Source organism: Sus scrofa, chromosome 16 (genome assembly GCF_054392235.1).
Source record: "Sus scrofa isolate SSC_HxYL_T2T_F1_AM1 chromosome 16, Sscrofa_HxYL_maternal_Yorkshire_Landrace_v2.0, whole genome shotgun sequence".
In the NCBI taxonomy this organism is placed as follows: domain Eukaryota; kingdom Metazoa; phylum Chordata; class Mammalia; order Artiodactyla; family Suidae; genus Sus; species Sus scrofa.
The window spans coordinates 4,304,346-4,316,418 of NC_139398.1; positions in this window are offsets into that span (position 1 = coordinate 4,304,346).

Here is a 12,073-nt window from a genome sequence, read left to right on the forward strand (position 1 = left end):
CATGCTGCATAAAATCCACTGCATTCAATCATGCTGCATGGAATCCACTGCATTCAATCATGCTGCATAATATCCACTGCATTCAAAATGTTCCATTTCTTCACGCTGCATGGAATCCACTGCATTCCATCGGGATGCATTTTACCTCACTGAATGGAGTACACTGCATTCAATCACAATGGATGGAATCCAATACATTCAATCGGGATGCTTTCGGCCATGCTGCAGAAAATCCACTGCATTCAATCGGGATGCACTGGGCCTCGCTGCATGGACTCCACTGCATTCAATTGGTATCCATTGCGCTGCAATGCATGGAATCCTCTGCATTCAATGACGCTGCAAGGAATCCACTGCATTCAATCGGGATGCTTTGGGGCATGCTTCATGAAATCCACTGCATTCAATCATGCTGCATGGAATCCACTGCACTCCATCATGCTGCATAAAATCCACTGCATTCAATAGGGTTCCATTTCTTCACACTGCAGGGAATACAATGCATTCAATCGGGATGCATTTTAACACTCTGCATGGATTACACTGCTGCATAATGGATTACACTGCTGCAATCATGCTGCATATAATCCACTGCATTCAATCGGGATGATTTGGACCATGCTGCATAAAATCCACTGCATTCCATCGGGATGCATTGGGCCTCGCTGCATGGACTCCACTGCATACAATCGGGATCCATTGTGCCACAATGCATGGGATCTTCTGCATTCATTGACGCTGCATGGAATCCACTGCATTCAATTGGGATGCTTTGGGCCATGCTGCATATAATCCAGTGCATTCACTTGGGATGCATTTGGCCTCGCTCCATTGACTCCACTGCATACAATAAGGATCAATTGCAACACAATGCATGGAAACCTCTGCATTCAATGATGCTCCATTGAATCCAGTGCACTCAATCAGGATGCTTTGGGCCATGCTTAATAAATTCCACTGCATTCAACGACGCTGCATGGAATCCACCGAATTTAACTGGGATATATTATACTAAGCTGTATCAAATACACTGCATTCAATCAGGATGCATTTTACCACATTGCATGGAGTTTACTGCATTTAATCATGCTGCACGTAATCCACTGCATTCAATCAGGATGCTTTGGGCCAGGCTGCATAAAATCCACTGCATTCAATCATGCTGCACGTAATCCACTGCATTCAATCGGAATGCATTTTACCAGGCTGCATGGAATCCACTGCATTCAATCACGCTGCATGGAATTCACTGCATTCAATCGGGATGCATTTTACCAGGCTGCATGGAATCCAGTGCATTCAATCACGCTGCATGGAATCCAGTGCATTCAATCACGCTGCATGGAATCCACTGCATTCAATCAGGATGCATTTTAATAAGCTGCATGGAATCCATTCTGTCATCACGCTGCATGGACTCCGCTGCATACAGTCGGGATCCATTACGCCACAATGCATGGAATCCTCTGCATTCAATCGGGATGCATTTTACCAGGCTGCCTGGAATCCATGCATTCATCACACTGCATGGACTCCACTGCATACAGTCGGGATCCATTGCGCCACACTGCATGGAATACTCTGCATTCAATGATGCTCCATGGAATCAACTGCATTCAATCAGGATGCTTTGGGCCATGCTGCACAAAATCCACTGCATTCAATCATGCTGCATGGAATCCACTGCATTCAATCGGGATGCATTTTACCTCGCTGCATGGAGTACACTGCATTCAATCTCAATGCATGGAATCCACTGCATTCAATCGGGATGCTTTGGGCCATGCTGCAAAAAATCCACTGCAATCAATCAGGATGCATTGGGCCACGCTGCATGGACTCCACTGCATACAATCGGGATCCATTGCGCCACAATGCATGGAATCCTCTGCATTCAATGATGCTGCATGGAATCCACTGCATTCCATCGGGATGCATTTTACCACACTGCATGGAGTACACTGCATTCAATCACAATGGATGGAATCCAATGCATTCAATCGGGATGCTTTGGGCCATGCTGCAGAAAATCCACTGCATTCAATCGGGATGCACTGGGCCTCGCTGCATGGACTCCACTGCATTCAATTGGTATCCATTGCGCTGCAATGCATGGAATCCTCTGCATTCAATGACGCTGCATGGAATCCACTGCATTCTATCGGGATGCTTTGGGGCATGCTTCATGAAATCCTCTGCATTCAATCATGCTGCATGGAATCCACTGCACTCCATCATGCTGCATAAACTCCACTGCATTCAATAGGGTTCCATTTCTTCGCACTGCAGGGAATACAATGCATTCAATCGGGATGCATTTTAACACTCTGCATGGATTACACTGCTGCAAACATGCTGCATATAATCCACTGCATTCAATCGGGATGCTTTGGGCCATGCTGCATATAATCCAGTGCATTCAATCGGGATGCATTTGGCCTCGCTCCATGGACTCCACTGCATACAATAAGGATCAATTGCAACACAATGCATGGAATCCTCTGCATTCAATGATGCTCCATTGAATCCAGTGCACTCAATCAGGATGCTTTGGGCCATGCTGCATAAAATCCACTGCATTCAATAGGGTTCCAACACTTCACGCTGCATGGAATCCACTGCATTCAATCAGGATGCTTTGGGCCATGCTTAATAAATTCCACTGCATTCAACAACGCTGCATGGAATCCACCGAATTTAATTGGGATACATTATACTAAGCTGGATCGAATCCACTGCATTCAATCAGGATGCATTTTACCACATTGCATGGAGTTCACTGCATTCAATCATGCTGCACGTAATCCACTGCATTCAATCAGGATGCTTTGGGCCATGCTGCATAAAATCCACTGCATTCAATCATGCTGCACGTAATCCACTGCATTCAATCGGGATGCATTTTACCAGGCTGCATGGAATCCACTGCATTCAATCACGCTGCATGGAATCCACTGCATTCAATCGGGATGCATTTTACCAGGCTGCATGGAATCCACTGCATTCAATCACGCTGCATGGAATCCACTGCATTCAATCACGCTGCATGGAATCCACTGTATTCAATCAGGATGCATTTTAATAAGCTGCATGGAATCCATTCAGTCATCACGCTGCATGGACTCCGCTGCATACAGTCGGGATCCATTACGCCACAATGCATGGAATCCTCTGCATTCAATCGGGATGCATTTTACCAGGCTGCATGGAATCCACTGCATTCAATCACGCTGCATGGAATCCACTGCATTTAATCAAGCTGCATGGAATCCACTGCATTCAATCAGGATGCATTTTACCAGGCTGCCTGGAATCCATGCATTCATCGCACTGCATGGACTCCACTGCATACAATCGGGATCCATTGCGCCACAATGCATTGAATACTCTGCATTCAATGATGCTCCATGGACTCCACTGCATTCAATCAGGATGCTTTGGGCCATGCTGCATAAAATCCACTGCATTCAATCATGCTGCATGGAATCCACTGCATTCAATCATGCTGCATAATATCCACTGCATTCAAAATATTCCATTTCTTCACGCTGCATGGAATCCACTGCATTCAATCGGGATGCTTTGGGCCATGCTGCAAAAAATCCACTGCAATCAATCAGGATGCATTGGCCCTCGCTGCATGGACTCCACTGCATACAATCGGTTCCATTGCGCCACAATGCATGGAATCCTCTGCATTCAATGATGCTGCATGGAATCCACTGCATTCCATCGGGATGCATTTTACCACACTGCATGAAGTACACTGCATTCAATCACAATGGATGGATCCAATGCATTCAATCGGGATGCTTTGGGCCATGCTGCATAAAATCCACTGCATTCAATCATGCTGCACGTAATCCACTGCATTCAATCGGAATGCATTTTACCAGGCTGCATGGAATCCACTGCATTCAATCACGCTGCATGGAATTCACTGCATTCAATCGGGATGCATTTTACCAGGCTGCATGGAATCCAGTGCATTCAATCACGCTGCATGGAATCCAGTGCATTCAATCACGCTGCATGGAATCCACTGCATTCAATCAGGATGCATTTTAATAAGCTGCATGGAATCCATTCTGTCATCACGCTGCATGGACTCCGCTGCATACAGTCGGGATCCATTACGCCACAATGCATGGAATCCTCTGCATTCAATCGGGATGCATTTTACCAGGCTGCCTGGAATCCATGCATTCATCACACTGCATGGACTCCACTGCATACAGTCGGGATCCATTGCGCCACACTGCATGGAATACTCTGCATTCAATGATGCTCCATGGAATCAACTGCATTCAATCAGGATGCTTTGGGCCATGCTGCACAAAATCCACTGCATTCAATCATGCTGCATGGAATCCACTGCATTCAATCGGGATGCATTTTACCTCGCTGCATGGAGTACACTGCATTCAATCTCAATGCATGGAATCCACTGCATTCAATCGGGATGCTTTGGGCCATGCTGCAAAAAATCCACTGCAATCAATCAGGATGCATTGGGCCACGCTGCATGGACTCCACTGCATACAATCGGGATCCATTGCGCCACAATGCATGGAATCCTCTGCATTCAATGATGCTGCATGGAATCCACTGCATTCCATCGGGATGCATTTTACCACACTGCATGGAGTACACTGCATTCAATCACAATGGATGGAATCCAATGCATTCAATCGGGATGCTTTGGGCCATGCTGCAGAAAATCCACTGCATTCAATCGGGATGCACTGGGCCTCGCTGCATGGACTCCACTGCATTCAATTGGTATCCATTGCGCTGCAATGCATGGAATCCTCTGCATTCAATGACGCTGCATGGAATCCACTGCATTCTATCGGGATGCTTTGGGGCATGCTTCATGAAATCCTCTGCATTCAATCATGCTGCATGGAATCCACTGCACTCCATCATGCTGCATAAACTCCACTGCATTCAATAGGGTTCCATTTCTTCGCACTGCAGGGAATACAATGCATTCAATCGGGATGCATTTTAACACTCTGCATGGATTACACTGCTGCAAACATGCTGCATATAATCCACTGCATTCAATCGGGATGCTTTGGGCCATGCTGCATATAATCCAGTGCATTCAATCGGGATGCATTTGGCCTCGCTCCATGGACTCCACTGCATACAATAAGGATCAATTGCAACACAATGCATGGAATCCTCTGCATTCAATGATGCTCCATTGAATCCAGTGCACTCAATCAGGATGCTTTGGGCCATGCTGCATAAAATCCACTGCATTCAATAGGGTTCCAACACTTCACGCTGCATGGAATCCACTGCATTCAATCAGGATGCTTTGGGCCATGCTTAATAAATTCCACTGCATTCAACAACGCTGCATGGAATCCACCGAATTTAATTGGGATACATTATACTAAGCTGGATCGAATCCACTGCATTCAATCAGGATGCATTTTACCACATTGCATGGAGTTCACTGCATTCAATCATGCTGCACGTAATCCACTGCATTCAATCAGGATGCTTTGGGCCATGCTGCATAAAATCCACTGCATTCAATCATGCTGCACGTAATCCACTGCATTCAATCGGGATGCATTTTACCAGGCTGCATGGAATCCACTGCATTCAATCACGCTGCATGGAATCCACTGCATTCAATCGGGATGCATTTTACCAGGCTGCATGGAATCCACTGCATTCAATCACGCTGCATGGAATCCACTGCATTCAATCACGCTGCATGGAATCCACTGTATTCAATCAGGATGCATTTTAATAAGCTGCATGGAATCCATTCAGTCATCACGCTGCATGGACTCCGCTGCATACAGTCGGGATCCATTACGCCACAATGCATGGAATCCTCTGCATTCAATCGGGATGCATTTTACCAGGCTGCATGGAATCCACTGCATTCAATCACGCTGCATGGAATCCACTGCATTTAATCAAGCTGCATGGAATCCACTGCATTCAATCAGGATGCATTTTACCAGGCTGCCTGGAATCCATGCATTCATCGCACTGCATGGACTCCACTGCATACAATCGGGATCCATTGCGCCACAATGCATTGAATACTCTGCATTCAATGATGCTCCATGGACTCCACTGCATTCAATCAGGATGCTTTGGGCCATGCTGCATAAAATCCACTGCATTCAATCATGCTGCATGGAATCCACTGCATTCAATCATGCTGCATAATATCCACTGCATTCAAAATATTCCATTTCTTCACGCTGCATGGAATCCACTGCATTCAATCGGGATGCTTTGGGCCATGCTGCAAAAAATCCACTGCAATCAATCAGGATGCATTGGCCCTCGCTGCATGGACTCCACTGCATACAATCGGTTCCATTGCGCCACAATGCATGGAATCCTCTGCATTCAATGATGCTGCATGGAATCCACTGCATTCCATCGGGATGCATTTTACCACACTGCATGAAGTACACTGCATTCAATCACAATGGATGGATCCAATGCATTCAATCGGGATGCTTTGGGCCATGCTGCAGAAAATCCACTGCATTCAATGACGCTGCATGGAATCGACTGCATTCAATCATGCTGCATATAATCCACTGCTTACAATAGGGTTCAATTTCTTCACGCTGCATGGAATCCACTGCATTCAATCACGCTGCATGGAATCCACTACATTCAATCGGGATGCATGTTCCCACGCTGCATGGAGTACACTGCATTCAATCAAAATGCATGGAATCCACTGCATTCAATCGGGATGCTTTGGGCCATGCTGCATACAATCCACTGCATTCAATCGGGATGCATTGGGCCTCACTGCATGGACTCCACTGCATATAATCGGGATCCATTACACCACAATGCATGGAATCATCTGCATTCAATGACGCTGCATGGAATCCACTGCATTCAATCGGGATGCATTTTACCAGGCTGCATGGAATCCATGCATTCATCACGCTGCATGGACTCCACTGCATACAATCGGGATCCATTGCGCCACAATGCATGGAATCCTCTGCATTCAATCAGGATGCTTTGGGCCATGCTGCATAAAATCCACTGCATTCAATCATGCTCCATTAAATCCACTGCATTCAATCAGGCTGCATAAAATACACTGCATTCAATAGGGTTCCATTACTTCACACTTCATGGAATACAGTGCATTCAATCACGCTTCATGGAATCCACTGCATTCAATCGGGATTCATTTTACCACGCTGCATGGAGTTCACTGCATTCAATCACAATGCATGGAATCCACTGCATTCAATCGGGATGCTTTGGGCCATGCCGCATAAAATCCACTGCATTCCATCGGGATGCATTGGGCCTCGCTGCATGGACTCCACTGCATACAATCGGGATCCATTTCGCCACAATGCATGGAATCTTCTGCATTCTTTGATGCTTCATGGAATCCACTGCATTCAATTGGGATGCTTTGGGCCATGCTGCATATAATCCAGTGCATTCAATCGGGATGCATTTGGCCTCGCTCCATGGACTCCACTGCATACAATAAGGATCAATTGCAACACAATGCATGGAATCCTCTGCATTCAATGATGCTCCATTGAATCCAGTGCACTCAATCAGGATGCTTTGGGCCATGCTGCATAAAATCCACTGCATTCAATAGGGTTCCAACACTTCACTCTGCATGGAATCCACTGCATTCAATCAGGATGCTTTGGGCCATGCTTAATAAATTCCACTGCATTCAACAACGCTGCATGGAATCCACCGAATTTAATTGGGATACATTATACTAAGCTGGATCGAATCCACTGCATTCAATCAGGATGCATTTTACCACATTGCATGGAGTTCACTGCATTCAATCATGCTGCACGTAATCCACTGCATTCAATCAGGATGCTTTGGGCCATGCTGCATAAAATCCACTGCATTCAATCATGCTGCACGTAATCCACTGCATTCAATCGGGATGCATTTTACCAGGCTGCATGGAATCCACTGCATTCAATCACGCTGCATGGAATCCACTGCATTCAATCGGGATGCATTTTACCAGGCTGCATGGAATCCACTGCATTCAATCACGCTGCATGGAATCCACTGCATTCAATCACGCTGCATGGAATCCACTGTATTCAATCAGGATGCATTTTAATAAGCTGCATGGAATCCATTCAGTCATCACGCTGCATGGACTCCGCTGCATACAGTCGGGATCCATTACGCCACAATGCATGGAATCCTCTGCATTCAATCGGGATGCATTTTACCAGGCTGCATGGAATCCACTGCATTCAATCACGCTGCATGGAATCCACTGCATTTAATCAAGCTGCATGGAATCCACTGCATTCAATCAGGATGCATTTTACCAGGCTGCCTGGAATCCATGCATTCATCACACTGCATGGACTCCACTGCATACAATCGGGATCCATTGCGCCACAATGCATTGAATACTCTGCATTCAATGATGCTCCATGGACTCCACTGCATTCAATCAGGATGCTTTGGGCCATGCTGCATAAAATCCACTGCATTCAATCATGCTGCATGGAATCCACTGCATTCAATCATGCTGCATAATATCCACTGCATTCAAAATATTCCATTTCTTCACGCTGCATGGAATCCACTGCATTCAATCGGGATGCTTTGGGCCATGCTGCAAAAAATCCACTGCAATCAATCAGGATGCATTGGCCCTCGCTGCATGGACTCCACTGCATACAATCGGATCCATTGCGCCACAATGCATGGAATCCTCTGCATTCAATGATGCTGCATGGAATCCACTGCATTCCATCGGGATGCATTTTACCACACTGCATGAAGTACACTGCATTCAATCACAATGGATGGATCCAATGCATTCAATCGGGATGCTTTGGGCCATGCTGCAGAAAATCCTCTGCATTCAATGACGCTGCATGGAATCGACTGCATTCAATCATGCTGCATATAATCCACTGCTTACAATAGGGTTCAATTTCTTCACGCTGCATGGAATCCACTGCATTCAATCACGCTGCATGGAATCCACTACATTCAATCGGGATGCATGTTCCCACGCTGCATGGAGTACACTGCATTCAATCAAAATGCATGGAATCCACTGCATTCAATCGGGATGCTTTGGGCCATGCTGCATACAATCCACTGCATTCAATCGGGATGCATTGGGCCTCACTGCATGGACTCCACTGCATATAATCGGGATCCATTACACCACAATGCATGGAATCATCTGCATTCAATGACGCTGCATGGAATCCACTGCATTCAATCGGGATGCATTTTACCAGGCTGCATGGAATCCATGCATTCATCACGCTGCATGGACTCCACTGCATACAATCGGGATCCATTGCGCCACAATGCATGGAATCCTCTGCATTCAATCAGGATGCTTTGGGCCATGCTGCATAAAATCCACTGCATTCAATCATGCTCCATTAAATCCACTGCATTCAATCAGGCTGCATAAAATACACTGCATTCAATAGGGTTCCATTACTTCACACTTCATGGAATACAGTGCATTCAATCACGCTTCATGGAATCCACTGCATTCAATCGGGATTCATTTTACCACGCTGCATGGAGTTCACTACATTCAATCACAATGCATGGAATCCACTGCATTCAATCGGGATGCTTTGGGCCATGCCGCATAAAATCCACTGCATTCCATCGGGATGCATTGGGCCTCGCTGCATGGACTCCACTGCATACAATAGGGATCCATTGCGCCACAATGCATGGAATCTTCTGCATTCTTTCATGCTGCATGGAATCCACTGCATTCAATTGGGATGCTTTGGGCCATGCTGCATATAATCCAGTGCATTCAATCGGGATGCATTTGGCCTCGCTCCATGGACTCCACTGCATACAATAAGGATCAATTGCAACACAATGCATGGAATCCTCTGCATTCAATGATGCTCCATTGAATCCAGTGCACTCAATCAGGATGCTTTGGGCCATGCTGCATAAAATCCACTGCATTCAATAGGTTTCCAACACTTCACTCTGCATGGAATCCACTGCATTCAATCAGGATGCTTTGGGCCATGCTTAATAAATTCCACTGCATTCAACGACGCTGCATGGAATCCACCGAATTTAACTGGGATACATTATACTAAGCTGTATCGAATACACTGCATTCAATCAGGATGCATTTTACCACATTGCATGGAGTTCACTGCATTTAATCATGCTGCACGTAATCCACTGCATTCAATCAGGATGCTTTGGGCCATGCTGCATAAAATCCACTGCATTCAATCATGCTGCACGTAATCCACTGCATTCAATCGGGATGCATTTTACCAGGCTGCATGGAATCCACTGCATTCAATCACGCTGCATGGAATCCACTGCATTCAATCGGGATGCATTTTACCAGGCTGCATGGAATCCACTGCATTCAATCACGCTGCATGGAATCCACTACATTCAATCACGCTGCATGGAATCCACTGTATTCAATCAGGATGCATTTTAATAAGCTGCATGGAATCCATTCAGTCATCACGCTGCATGGACTCCGCTGCATACAGTCGGGATCCATTACGCCACAATGCATGGAATCCTCTGCATTCAATCGGGATGCATTTTACCAGGCTGCATGGAATCCACTGCATTCAATCACGCTGCATGGAATCCACTGCATTTAATCAAGCTGCATGGAATCCACTGCATTCAATCAGGATGCATTTTACCAGGCTGCCTGGAATCCATGCATTCATCACACTGCATGGACTCCACTGCATACAATCGGGATCCATTGCGCCACAATGCATTGAATACTCTGCATTCAATGATGCTCCATGGACTCCACTGCATTCAATCAGGATGCTTTGGGCCATGCTGCATAAAATCCACTGCATTCAATCATGCTGCATGGAATCCACTGCATTCAATCATGCTGCATAATATCCACTGCATTCAAAATATTCCATTTCTTCACGCTGCATGGAATCCACTGCATTCAATCGGGATGCTTTGGGCCATGCTGCAAAAAATCCACTGCAATCAATCAGGATGCATTGGCCCTCGCTGCATGGACTCCACTGCATACAATCCGGATCCATTGCGCCACAATGCATGGAATAGTCTGCATTCAATGATGCTGCATGGAATCCACTGCATTCCATCGGGATGCATTTTACCACACTGCATGAAGTACACTGCATTCAATCACAATGGATGGATCCAATGCATTCAATCGGGATGCTTTGGGCCATGCTGCAGAAAATCCACTGCATTCAATGACGCTGCATGGAATCGACTGCATTCAATCATGCTGCATATAATCCACTTCTTACAATAGGGTTCAATTTCTTCACGCTGCATGGAATCCACTGCATTCAATCACGCTGCATGGAATCCACTACATTCAATCGGGATGCATGTTCCCACGCTGCATGGAGTACACTGCATTCAATCAAAATGCATGGAATCCACTGCATTCAATCGGGATGCTTTGGGCCATGCTGCATACAATCCACTGCATTCAATCGGGATGCATTGGGCCTCACTGCATGGACTCCACTGCAAATAATCGGGATCCATTACACCACAATGCATGGAATCATCTGCATTCAATGACGCTGCATGGAATCCACTGCATTCAATCGGGATGCATTTTACCAGGCTGCATGGAATCCATGCATTCATCACGCTGCATGGACTCCACTGCATACAATCGGGATCCATTGCGCCACAATGCATGGAATCCTCTGCATTCAATCAGGATGCTTTGGGCCATGCTGCATAAAATCCACTGCATTCAATCATGCTCCATTAAATCCACTGCATTCAATCAGGCTGCATAAAATACACTGCATTCAATAGGGTTCCATTACTTCACACTTCATGGAATACAGTGCATTCAATCACGCTTCATGGAATCCACTGCATTCAATCGGGATTCATTTTACCACGCTGCATGGAGTTCACTGCATTCAATCACAATGCATGGAATCCACTGCATTCAATCGGGATGCTTTGGGCCATGCCGCATAAAATCCACTGCATTCCATCGGGATGCATTGGGCCTCGCTGCATGGACTCCACTGCATACAAT